General features: G+C 42.1%; 1 protein-coding gene across 1 annotated transcript in view; it reads right to left on the bottom strand.

Annotated features, from left to right (window-relative positions):
• LOC124800854 (protein couch potato-like) overlaps window positions 1-13,035 on the bottom strand; it is a 176,434-nt gene that overhangs the window by 148,585 nt on the left and 14,814 nt on the right. The gene's annotated exons all lie outside the window — the stretch shown is intronic.

The raw sequence follows: 13,035 nt of genomic DNA, 5'->3' as shown, positions 1-13,035 counted from the left end.
TCTCGTGTTTGGATAAAGTAATTTTGGGTATTGGGTCACATCATTGTAAATTACTAAAACAAGTAAACCGACTATGTTTCAACCGAGTTGCTGTGGTCCTCTTCAGAGCGGTTCAGTGACCTAATATTATTTTATCCAAAATGACTACGGCAGCGAAAGCCTACGAATTACACTGTTGTATCTTTCTCCGTTGAAATGGCTGTATAGACACGTCCCGAAAGCCAATTTCATATCAACAAAAAGTGGACAAACGCGAGCATTTTTTGGGGGCTCCTCTAGTGGCATACTTTGGTACTGTGTCGACAGGATTTTTTTTCGAGGTTGTCATTAAAAACTTTAGAACTCCTCCTCCTCGTAGAGCTGGTGAGTGGTTTTCTTTTAAATACAGGTCATTCAAGTAAAGGGTAACTGCAGAGTCACCTAGCAAACAGTTTATTTCTGTAAATTGGTTGACACATTATATCGCAACTTAGTGAATGTGGTGTGTGAAACAAGCAGGACATGTCCGTTTGAAGTCCAAGCAACGAGCACATTTAGGAACGTCAATAGTTTTTAGTAAAATGTGTAGTGGAGCCTACAGGTATCAATAATAATAAAGTATTCCATTTCAGTGCGTTCCAGATAACTATCTATTGTATGCTTATATACAATCTCGACTTCGTTAAGTCATCAACAGAACTTTTTTGCGCTCATTATTCAGTCAGTGTAGCATCTGGCATAAAATGTACAAGAGAGTTCCATACATAATATAACACTCGTGTACTTGAATAATATATCTACGATACAATTAGGCGTCTAGAATAGCGCCATAGAATGATAATTATCTAGGATATGGTTGTTGTGTTTATCCAATAGATAACTATTTGCACTGTAATATAAACAAATGCTGCAAGAACATCACTAGCTGCGTGTAATGAAGATGAATAGATCACTTGTCAGACTATTGTCCGTAAAACTGAGTTATTAATATTGCTGGGCAACAAAAGAATATGTCACCTTCACGCAATGGGTAGAACTCTGGGATTAAAAAATTCAGTGCATTAGTTATTGTGGTTTGTGTAATTTCAGTTCCCATTTATAGGCGAGAAAGTTCTGAAATAAACTTGTGCGCGAGATGAGGTCGGACAGAGCTGATTTGTTTCCGCGGAAGTCTTAAATGCCAGAGCGCTATGGACACAAGTGATTAGCCCTCTGGAAAGCTGCGGTGTTGAGGTCACTACGTTTAGTTCCAGAGGTCAGCGAGAGCTCGTCCCGGCCAGCATGCGCGCTGTGGTGGTCGTTGCGGCACCCAGATTCGGCGGTCATTTAAAGCACTGCGTGGGACTGGTGAGCGGTCGGTTGCTTACACAACACAACACAACAAAAAAATCAAAAAACGTTATGGTCTCTGTAGCTCTATATACAAAAAATACATTGTTAGTACAGGCTAGTTTTGTAAAGTGTGCAAGGGTGTTCTGGGAAAAGAAAGAGGCTGAAGAACTTTTTAATTACTTCGTGAAGCAACTTTTAAAAAGTTTTAAGAAATTGTCTCCTCTCTGCGTCATTTGAGCCCTTGTTTCAAATACGTATTGATATCTCAGTTTGTACTGTTGACTAATGCCAGAAAGTAACAAGCTTGTTCTAAATCTTTATGCAAGTTTCTATCAAAACATAGTTGTGGATAGTCATTCTTTAGTCACCAACACAACGTAAATTTTTATGGTGGAAATTGTGGTATGTTAACGACGTAGTACTTTTCAGAATGTATTACACGGGAAAAATTATGAGGTAATGGGCTTATTACTCTCTGACGATTAAATAATGACGGATTATAAGGGCGTTCTTTAAATTAATTCAAAAATGAACTAAGTGTTAATTTTATCTTTATAGGTTTAATGCTAAAATAAGAGCCGTAACTCTGTTGCTGCGAAAGCCAAAGAGGCCAAAACTCAGGTGGTCAACGTGATTAGTAGCCACTGTAAACATCTACATCTACATGCATACTCCGCAAGCTACCGTACGGTGCATGGCGGAGGGTACTCCATACCACTACTAGTTATTTCCTTTCAAGGTCCACTCACAAACAGAGCGAGGGAAAAGCGACTGTCTGTATGTCTCCATTTTAGCTCTAATTTCTCCGATCTTATCTTTGTGATCCTTACGCGAAATATGCGCTGGTGGTAGTAGAATCGTTCTGCAGTCAGCTTCAAATGATGGTTCTCTAAATTTTCTCACTAGCATTACTCGAAAAGAACGTCGCCTTTGCTCCAGTGATTGCGATTTGAGTTCGAACCCATCGGTGACAAATCTAGCAGCCCGCCTCTGAATTGCTTCGATGTCTTCCTTTAATCCGAGCAGTGCGGATCCTAAACACTTCAGCAGCACTCAAGAATAAGTCACAGTAGCATCCTTCTCAAAAATTGACTAACTCATGGGAACACACCTGACTGCTTTCTGATTTGGTCACGTACTTGATATATACAAACCTGTAATGAGTGAACACGGTCAATGAGTCATTATCATCAGAAATCTGGTCCTCCTCGTTCAGTCTTTTGCCAGTGTTGACTGGAATACATTCCTGGAAAGTCTGAAGGTAGGGGGGATAAAACACAGTGAATGAGATTTCGTCTACAACTTTTACAGAAACCAGACTGCAATATAAGGGTCGTACGACATGAAAGAGCGGCGGTAGTTGAGGAGGAAGTGGGACATGGTTACAGCTTATATCCGATGTTGTTCAATCTGTACAGTGAGTAAGCTGTGAAAGAAACAAAGTAGAAATTTAGGGAAGGCTACTGAAGTTTAGTACGAAGAAATGAATCTTAGAGGTGTGGTGATGACGCTGTAATTCTGTCATACAGCTAAGAACTCGCAAGATCAGTTGATTGGAATGGATAGCGTCTTGACGAAGTTCTAAGACAATCATCAACAAAATAGAAACAAGGGTAATGGAATCTAGGTGCTACTGAGAAAACGAAGTTACTAAATGAGACATTAAAATCAGACATGTTTTGGTAGTAAAATGACTGACGAAAGCCGAAGAAGAGAAGTTTTAACATGCAGACTGGCAATAGCGTGAAAAAAATTTCAGAAAAGGAGAAATTTAGGAATATTGAAATTAAATTTATATGTTAGAAAGTCTTTTGTCATGCTGTTTTTCTGGAGTGTTGTCTTATACCAACGTGAAGGTGGATAAGAAGAGAACAGAAGCTTTCGAAATGTGGTGCAGCAGAAGAATGTTGACTGACGAAGAGGTACTGAATGTAATTTGGGAAAAAAGTAATTCTTGGCACAACTCGACTAAAAAAGTGGATAGGTTGAGGGGTACGTTCAGAAGCATCAAGAAGGAATCGTCAGTTTGGCAGTGGAGGAAAGCGTGAGGGTTAAAAATAGTTGAAGGAGACTGAAGACTTCGCTGTAGTAAGCAGATTCAGATTGGTATACGAGGGCGATCAAAAAGTTTCTGCCAGAAGGCTGTACAGTCCAGATAGTTACGCCAACCAGGCAAAAACGCAGTGAGCATTGATGTAATCATCCCAGCGACTCAACAGGTTGAAGGTACCAGTCTGGTACTACACCGCGTTCTGTTGTGCGAAGGAGTCCGTAACAACTTGCTGCGCACCCTCGTCCGATAGGCATCGTCGACCATTCAGGGCGTTTTTTTAAGGGACCAAAGGCACGAAAATAGCATGGGGACAGATCAGGAATGTAGGGCGAGCGCTTCAGTGTCTCCCACTTGATATGGCGTTGGATGAGGCTAGCTTCCCAGATCGACAGGCGTCTTGTGTCGAATTGCGACCAGCACGGAGCTTGGTGCACCATTCCACAAAGTTGGTTTTCGACAGACATGCTGCCCCATAAACTTTTGAGCCATGTTGCGGCTCGCGTTGGTGCCGTTGGTAAGTTGGCATCGTGTAATAGGGAGAGTGGCGTCTCGTTTCCTTCTTGTGTTTACTGGCGACACGACGTCTGCTAGAGTTATCCGTGAGTGGCAGCAGCAGCAGCGGTTATCGATATCTAGTACCGTGGTACTATATTGGGAGGGACATCAAGTGTTTTCCGGATCCGAGTGTGACAGGAGTTGCTGTTGGGATGGAGCAGCAGTGAGGTCCGGCAGCGTGAGAACAGGCCGGGACTGCTGGCGGCGCGCAGGCACTGCCAGATCGAGGGGCTGTAGCTGCGAGGGCCACAACCTCGTTGTCCACCGGACCCAGGACGTTTGAGCTGAGTGAACACTAACCCAGTGGTGAAACCGCCACTATCTTGAGATCACGCCATTTCCTCAAGCGTTGCTGCGCGCAGGGTCGCTGAGACGAAGAGCAACAAGTGGAGTGTTTGGAGTTGGAGAAATTAGTTAGCCATCCTCCGCTTCTTATTATTAGTCATTGAATTCCTTTATTGTGAAGTTCAACCAGCGGTATTTTTCTGCCTAGTGGTCGCTAACGCCCCAGTTACCTGCCCTGGAGGTTAGCGTATTTTCGCGGCAGTGTACCTTTCTTCACCTTGCCCCGCTGCTGTCCGGTAAGGCATGTAGTTAGCCTCCTTGATTGTGGTTCGGATATGTTGTTTCTGTTGGCCTCCTTTGGTCGTAGTGGTTCCTTCTGATTCTGGATGTTCTAAACACTGGATTCTGAAGACGGAGTGCCATCTGCCGGTTCCACCTTGTCTGTGTTATTCCATCGTTGTGTTGGTTACCAGACGTTAGGTAGATGGTGCAAAAGTGTTGGTCAGCGTTTAAACTGTCACTAGTTTGAGTTGCCATCCGGTTAAGTGAATACAACTCTTGGCTGACTGTCTCATCGTTTACGAAGTTGAACGACTTTCCCTGGTCGATCCTTGGAGCACTGTCTGAGGCCCACTTCTCTCTTGATTTGATCATATTGTGATGATTGTTAATAAGGCCTTCAGCCGTGAGTGCAACTTGCTTAAGAAGTTTTTTATTAGACTTTGTGTCTTAATAGTCAAATTTGATAATTGTTCCTTATTGTCAACCTCATTTGCAATTGGTTCCAAATAAAGTGTACGTGAGTTAGAAAAAAAGCTGAGCGACCAACGATAACTGTGTAAGGCCCCATCCACACCGAATCCTGTCGTTCCCTAAGTCCCATGTTTCAACAATCTTCGTTCTCCGATGAATATCTACCGATGTTTGTCCTTCGGCATCCAAGAAAAAAAAAAAAAAACTGCATGTTGGTCCTGTCTGGACGCATTTGGTAATAACGTCGCCATACTTCAATTTTTCTCATTTGCTGTACACACTGCAGTGTCGAAAAGACACTAATCCCTTGCCTACCATCGCTGCTCAGTCGCACTATGTTGCATATACACTGGGGATCGTCTCTTATAAACTGCAGTACTTATGCAGAGATGAGGGTGAACTAGTGTGGAGAGCTTCATCAAACCGGTTTGTAGAATGAAAAACCACTACTACAATAATCTGAATAAGTGTTCCTGTACATATGTTTATAATAATTTTTATGGTAATAACCCTTAATATTTCTTTAAAGAATGTGTGACACTGTTTCCGACCACCTGTCCACGGGCAACGTTGTTCCCAGTTCTATAAAAGTTTTCACGATTCGTGGCAAACGCAGAGCTGGCGCGTGTTGTGGAGAACGGGTTGAGGGCAGAAAACTTGGCCGAGTGGCCGTTGCGTGTGGAAACCATTAAGCCCCGGCCGGGCTGCGGAGGTGCCGGTTGTAGAGAGAGGGCGGCGCTGTATTCCGTTCCGCGGCCTCGAGAGGGCAACGGCTGAGGGATGGTGCTCCGGAGACGCATACATCACGGCCGGTGCTCCCGCCGGCAGAGGTGTGACCGCGCTCGATAAAGCCTCTTACCCTGGACTGTGGCCGATGCGAGGCGCTTCCTGCCCGACTTTGGACAAAACCTGCTGCTTCATAGTGGTTGTCTCTGAAGGTATCGGAACAAGCAACAAGTGTTTCAGCGGGCGGCCGTTTCACTAAGGTGTAAAGGAGGTTCAAGTTAAGATCTGTGTTGTAAGGCTGCGTCATGATCGTCTTCAATTTCTTCTCCAACTGTTGACGTTTCAGCCCTTCTGCTGGTGTCTTCTTCAGGACTCTTCCGTTGTCCTCGACTGTCTGAAACGACGACTATTGGATATGAAATTTGAAGAGCAATATGACATGCCCTTACATCCTAGACAATTTAACCTTGAATGACAACGGCCACGAAAGCTTTTAGACATGTATGAAAAGGAGCTATATACTCCAGTGGTCGTTATTCTGTAATATTAGTGAGAGGGCTGGGCCGATAAAAAGAATATAGGTTTTTTAACGCAATTTACATCAGTCGATATTTGTTTCAAAAAACGCATGACACTGAACTGCATTTACTGGATTTTATTAGTACTACTGGTTTCGACCGTAAGCCAACATCTGGTACGGAACAGCACAACATTCCAATTTGTAGAACAACATTAAGACAACACAAATTGGCGTCTAGGAATCACATACTTACGAAAATCATTAAAACATTTCATTTGTCATGAGTATTGAAACACAACGCACTGAATATTTTAATCCACATGAAACACGTAATAAAAATTTCATTCATAGCATTTACGTCTTCTGCAATCGTCCTATTCATATGAGAAGGCAACAACAAATACGAAGTGACTTGGCGTCGCAGTCCAAAGATCTCATTATGTCATGAAGAGAAATCGAAATGTCATCCAGTATCGTCACGTAGCACAGTAATTTATTTTAATACAATCATGCCATCCTAACACGCAGAAGTAGTTTACACAGTGACCTGTAATAGTCCTTTCGTATTAAATTTCAGAGTATTTATAAAATTGCTTTGACATATGGTAAATTGTGGTTTTTACATAAATGTATCTGTTGTTAGTTTTTAATATAGGTAGATTTTTATTCTTTGAATTTCTGTATTTGAGTGCACATTGTTTGATAAATAACCTAAAGATGTGGCTGAAATGGTTAGAAATCAAGATAAATTTTTACTATTTGAACTTACTTTGGAGATAGGTATGGTTTGTTGATCTTATTACCATGGGTTCAGCAATTCCAGTGTCCTACTTCTTCACTCCATGTACTTTTACTGTACGTTAACAGAATAATGACTCTTGTATACATCATCTACGTCATCAGCAAGTTATATACAGCTGGAAAAACTTATGGGCAGGGTCTCTAATAACTTGTATGAGCCACAAAATTACAAGATAGCACCTTATCCTGTCACTAACTTTAAGTACGTGATTGTTATTGGATCATTTATATGTTATGTTTTTGAAATACTGTAATGCAGATATTTATACAATGTTACATTCTCAGTTTTTACGTAGTGACCAGGTCAATTGGGTCCTTGATGTATGCTTCTCATTATGTCTTTTTCTGTTTGTTAGCATGACATGAATGTATTAAAAGAATTACTATCTTGCATGACGATACTTGAGACAAGATTTAGGTTCCTTTCCATTATTTGTCACGTTTTGTAATTGAATGATGTGCTTGTCTATATATCTTCATTGGTATATCTTCAGCATAACGAGATCTTTGGGTTGTGGTGCCTAGTCACTTTTTTGTTATCATCTCTTATGAATAGGACGGTTGCCGCAGTTGTAAATGCTATGAATGAGTTTTCTTATTACGTGTTTCATGTGGATTAAAATATTCAGTGTTTTGTGTTTCAATATTCATGACAAGTGAAATGTTTTAAGTGATTTTCGTAAGTATATTATTAAGTGACTGCTAGGCGCCGTGTTGCTGTTAGGCACTAGACGATGGGTTACGCCGAAACCGGTAGTGGTAATAAATTCCACAAAATGCAGCTCAGTATCACGAGTTTTTTGAAACTAAAGGTTTCCATTTCAGAACATTGCAGCAGTGTTATGTGCAACGCTGCGCAACTTCGATATGGGTACAGAGGTTGATACACCTGCCCCTACCTATGGGTTTCATGCAACCTGCAAAGCCTTCAAATACCACGGGCAAAATTTTTTTACTCTTTCTCGCTCGCTACATGCAAACTATTAGTCCTACAGAAGAAATGAACAGGACCTTTATGTAGGAAATTTAATGTAGTTAAATACTGTAATCGGAGATGTTTTCAACAGAGGCTGTAGTTATCATATTATTGATGCAAGATGTACAAAAGCAACATACAAAGGTGTTTTTCTTGAATAATCAAAAACCGTGGCCTCCTGTAAAACCGTATCGCAGTACAAAATTTAATTACATTAAATTTCCTTCAGAAATGTCTTGTATATTTTTTCTGTAGGACTAATAGTTTGCACATAGCGAGTGAGAGAATAAGAAAATCTCGCTTGTTGTTTCTGAAGGTGTTGCGAGGTATATAAAAACACAGCAGAAGGGGCAGTTGAAGCAATGTCACGTAGGCAAGTAATTAGTGTGGCATTCGTGTCTTTCCGATGTAAATGCGGAAACGTAAACTGTGCCGACCTTATTACCAAATGCGTCCAAACAGGACCAACGTGCTGTTATTGTTTTCTTGGAAGCTGAAGGACAAACACAAACAGATATCCATCGTAGACTGAGTGTGTGTGGGACAGCCATTGTGGAATGCGTGGCCAAGGGGTGCTGCTGCTCCATGATAACGCACGTCCCCACATCACAAACGCCGTAACCCAGAAGTGAAAGACACTCCACATCTGCCCTATAGTCCTGATCTCTCTCCATGCGATTAATTACAAGTGTCGACAATTCATGTTGGACGAGGATGTGCAGCAGTCAGATACGGACTTACTCATGCAGCCAGACTACCAAACGAGTATCTTCAACCTGGTACGTCGGTGGGATGATTGTCTCATTGCTCGTGGTGATTTTCCCTGATTGGCATACCCATTCTGGAATGTATGGCCTTCGAAAGGAAACTTTTTGATCGCTTCTTGTATTTAGCAAGGTGCCCGTAGTAGTCTGGTCGGTAGAGCAGCTCTGAGCGTGGAACACATGCTTTCGATCTCGAGCAGGGAATTCCCTGTTCCAGTATCTCCAATCGAGTGCCCCTCCATCAATGAATCGTGTACACTTCATTCTATGTGTTATCGTAATTTAACAGTTTGTGTGACGTACTTTCCAAGGCGGAGAATAGGAACTAACCTAGCTTTTGCCTAACTGAATTTGGAAAAGCACCTATAACCATACTCTGTCTGACTACTCTACAGATTCACTGCACGGATTCTGGCTCAAAGTATCAGGCTCGTTAGCACGCTGAGCTTTAGGCTTCCTTCCTTCCTGTTTGCTTGACCATTGTTTTTCAAGGTTCCCTCCATCTCCACTTATAGCCCTCAGTCTCACTCACCTTGCCTTCTCGGCCTGCTGCCTATGCCTTCTTTTTCTTCTGTACTTTTCACGTAGTGTGATATCTTCCCTATCACATTGTGTATGAAAACACAATACATCTGTTGGCGCAACGAAAAAACCAATGGAAAAGCTATTTTTTAATGAGTCATTTTTTACTAACTCGACTTCTTTTTGTTTTACATTAAAAGTTCTTTTGTAATGGGAATTAAAGACAAAAGAAAAATAAATAACGAGAAATATTCTTTTCTAGAAACTGAAATAATCATTCCGCCTACTAAACCCACTATGGCTCTCTTATCTCGAAGTATGAAAAAGGTATTTCTTAATGAATATTAAAAATTCTGATAATTGGATTAAATCGCATTGTTCGGTTTTCTACAACGAATAACGTCCTTGACGAAATTTTCACTCTGCAGCGGAGTGTGCGCTGATATGAAACTTACTGGCAGATTAAAACTGTGCACCTGACAGAGACTCGAACGTGGCTTTCACGTTCAAGTGCTCTGCCATCTGATCTACCCAAGCACGACTCAGAATCCGCCAGAACCTCGTCTCCTACCTTCCAAACTTCAGGAAAGCTCTCCTGCAGATCTAGCAAAAGTAGCACTCCTGGAAGAAAGGATATTGCGGAGACATGGCTTAGGCACTGCCTGCCTGAAAGGCAAAGGTTCCGAGTCAGGGTCTCGGTCCAGCACACATCTGTCAGTAAGTTGAAATGAAGTCCTTGATTCTACATAAAAAACATTAAGTTTAACATTATGTTCTTCTCCTTTGTTGTAAAACAAAGTGTTTCTTAACCTACATTAAGAATGTTACTTTCTAGTTAGATTACAATTAGAATGACTGACAGGAAAAAATCAGCCATAAATGTAAAAACGGGAAGAACAAAATCCTATAAACAATGCTCATCATTGTGGGTTAAGAGCAGCTTTGCATTTGAAAGAACTGAATTCACTTTTTGTTCTTGGTCGTGGTCGGTTATGAGCTGAAGGTTTTTTTTTGACTCATAGTAACGAACCCCGTTTCACGGAAGTTGCTTCTGTGGCGCGGTTGGTTTGAAACGCGAGGGCGTGACGCAGAAAGGAGATCAGTGAGGTAGAGAGTGCCTTGCAGCCTTGACAAGTGCCTACGAAGCTTCTCCGGCGACCGTTTCCTCAACGAGGTGCACTTTTGTTCTCTGAGAAGGTGCTGCAAAAAATCTGGTGAGAGCGGGAGTAGCTCGTTGTGAGGTCCATGCGGAGGAAGGCCGCACCATGTGTGTCACTTACCCAGTGGCCTCTTGCACACTCCACGGCGCCAGCCCACACCACCTCATATGAGGACCCGCTCTCAATGTTGTCACTTCATATGAAGTGGCTGTCTTATACATCAAACTCATATTTTTTCCAGCGTTATTGCCGTAAATAAATATACTTGATTATCTGCCAAAATTTATGCTGACTAACTTACTGAATGAAACATTATCTCTTAATGGCAGTAATAAGAGTTATTAATGTGATAATATGAAATACCAAATCGTTATGAAAGTGAAGTTATGGGTTAAGTATAGGAGTCTAGGAGTCTAGGAGTAAAATGTGACGGAGCGACACAGCGTGTAGCTAAATTTTTTCTGGGGTCTTACTTCCGTGTTACAATCTGAACTAATACGAGTGTGTGCACAATTTCGAGAAAGTGTAGCTCTGTCTTTGTATGACTGCTTATAGACGAAAAGTTCATTCTCTACAATAACAGAACTCTAAAACAGTACAACTATTGACCTGCTTCCGGTGTGACACGGCAGATTATTCTATAAAACTCAAAAAAATAAAAAGGGCGGACAAATGCGTGCAGGGCTCGCGCTTTCAGAATTCCGTGTAAACTTAATGGTGTATACGGAAAGTTCATCTACACGTATCGATGAAGGAGTTTGCGAGTATCAAATGATGTGTCATAAACGCCACATCTTTCGATTAGATTGACATAGAATATTAAATTTGCTACACCGCCAAGGGAACGTAGACCTTAGTATTGACATTAATTTCACCCTCACACCCCTACCCGTTCCTAATAGAAAGGGGTCTTAAAAGAATCCATATCTTCTGATTACATTGACTTAGAACCTTAAATACTTTACACCACCAAGGGACCACAGACATTAGCATTTGACATAAATTTCAATCTGATACCTCTACCCGTTTCTGAGAAAATGGGTCTTTACAGACGGACAGAAAGACAGACGGACAAAATGGCAAAAAAATAATTTTATATGATATGATTACAAATTGATAATTTACGAATTTGTCATTTATTTTTACTGTGAAAGCTTACCGCTTGGCGAATTTCATGGTTCTAGGTCAACATGAAGCAACCTTTAGGTTTCGATAAATGAGTTTTCGAGTATCAAAATATATGACATAAATGGCTGTATCTTCTGACTGTACTGAATGCGCAGCTTGAACCTTTAACACGAAGGACCGTAGATTTTAGTTAAAGAAATGCATTTCAGCTTGATCCATTTAACCGTTCTCGAGAAAGGTGAATACAGGCCTCGCACCGAACTTGTCACACTAGTTGCCTTGCCCGACGTACGTCGCGAACGCTTGCCTACGTCTGGGGCCAGGAGGGAACTCAGTATGTGAATTGAATGATAAGGTAGCGACTAATGTCTTAAACTTTGCCATTTGTTATCCACTGCTTGACTACATTTGAATGTGTAGCTGTGGTGCGTAAAATATGTGTGAAACAGCAACTCGTTCCCCACCAGAGGCGATCACTGCAACCGGTAAGACCTGTAGTGTCACGTGCTGCGGCATACGCCACAGAACCCTATGTCTCGCTGTCGGCTTTCGAGATCTTGAAGTCGGTCTTTCTCATTCATGTAGCTCCTCAAATGGCATCACTAGGCTGAGAAGACGCAATTGAAGTCCTCCGTGCAGGGAAAAGTCCCTGGCAGTAGAGGGCCCTTCGCATGGCAGATGCCTGATGACTCAGCTGCAGAGACGGACCTTTCACTGATGATTAGGTCTCACAGCGCTACGACACTGCAGAGATGCTGATGGCTACCTTCGACTCCCTGTTCCAAATGGGCCCAAACATTTTCTGTGGCATTAATACCGTGTTATGTGGAGGGCCAGTCAATGTGCGTTGGACCATAGCTACATCTATGGTCTAAGCGAACAACCCTGTGAATACGGCTGTTGCCTTCTAGAAATACAGGCCACAACAGCATACTCATCCTGATGGTTTGGTAGGAAGGACAACACTTGGCTACCGACAATGTTGGAATAAACAGCCTGGTTCACGATTATTGTAACCAATATGATCACAAGTAATGGTGCGGAAAACACCTCCAAAGCATCGCAGAACGACATCCAGCATGCAATGAACCTTCCAGTTAGTGAGGGGTTAAACGTTTCATTGTGTTATCTGCGCACTCGAAGCCTTGCATCATTTGTAAAGAAGCAAAACCGCTAATGGTTGGCTGATGCTACACGCCTCCAGTCAGCTACCGTTCAGAATCATCTTGTCCACGTAATACGTGCAGCACTATGTGTGGCCTTTCGTGAGTTAATTCCCATTGGAAATACCCCTTTTCAATGTTAGATTTGACTGCGATGGCCCTGCATTCACTGATAGCAGCAGTCGCCTTCAGGTTTGAAACCGATTGTCATTGTCAAGACTAGACAATCGTTTCCAGCCACTGTCGCTTAGGATGTTTTTCCGAGCACTGCTTTTACGCCGCGATGCACGATTCCGAGTAACCAAACATGTTGGTCAA

Source organism: Schistocerca piceifrons, chromosome 1, assembly GCF_021461385.2.
Source record: "Schistocerca piceifrons isolate TAMUIC-IGC-003096 chromosome 1, iqSchPice1.1, whole genome shotgun sequence".
NCBI classification, from domain to species: Eukaryota; Metazoa; Arthropoda; class Insecta; order Orthoptera; family Acrididae; genus Schistocerca; species Schistocerca piceifrons.
This window is presented reverse-complemented; position numbering and strand designations above follow the sequence as displayed.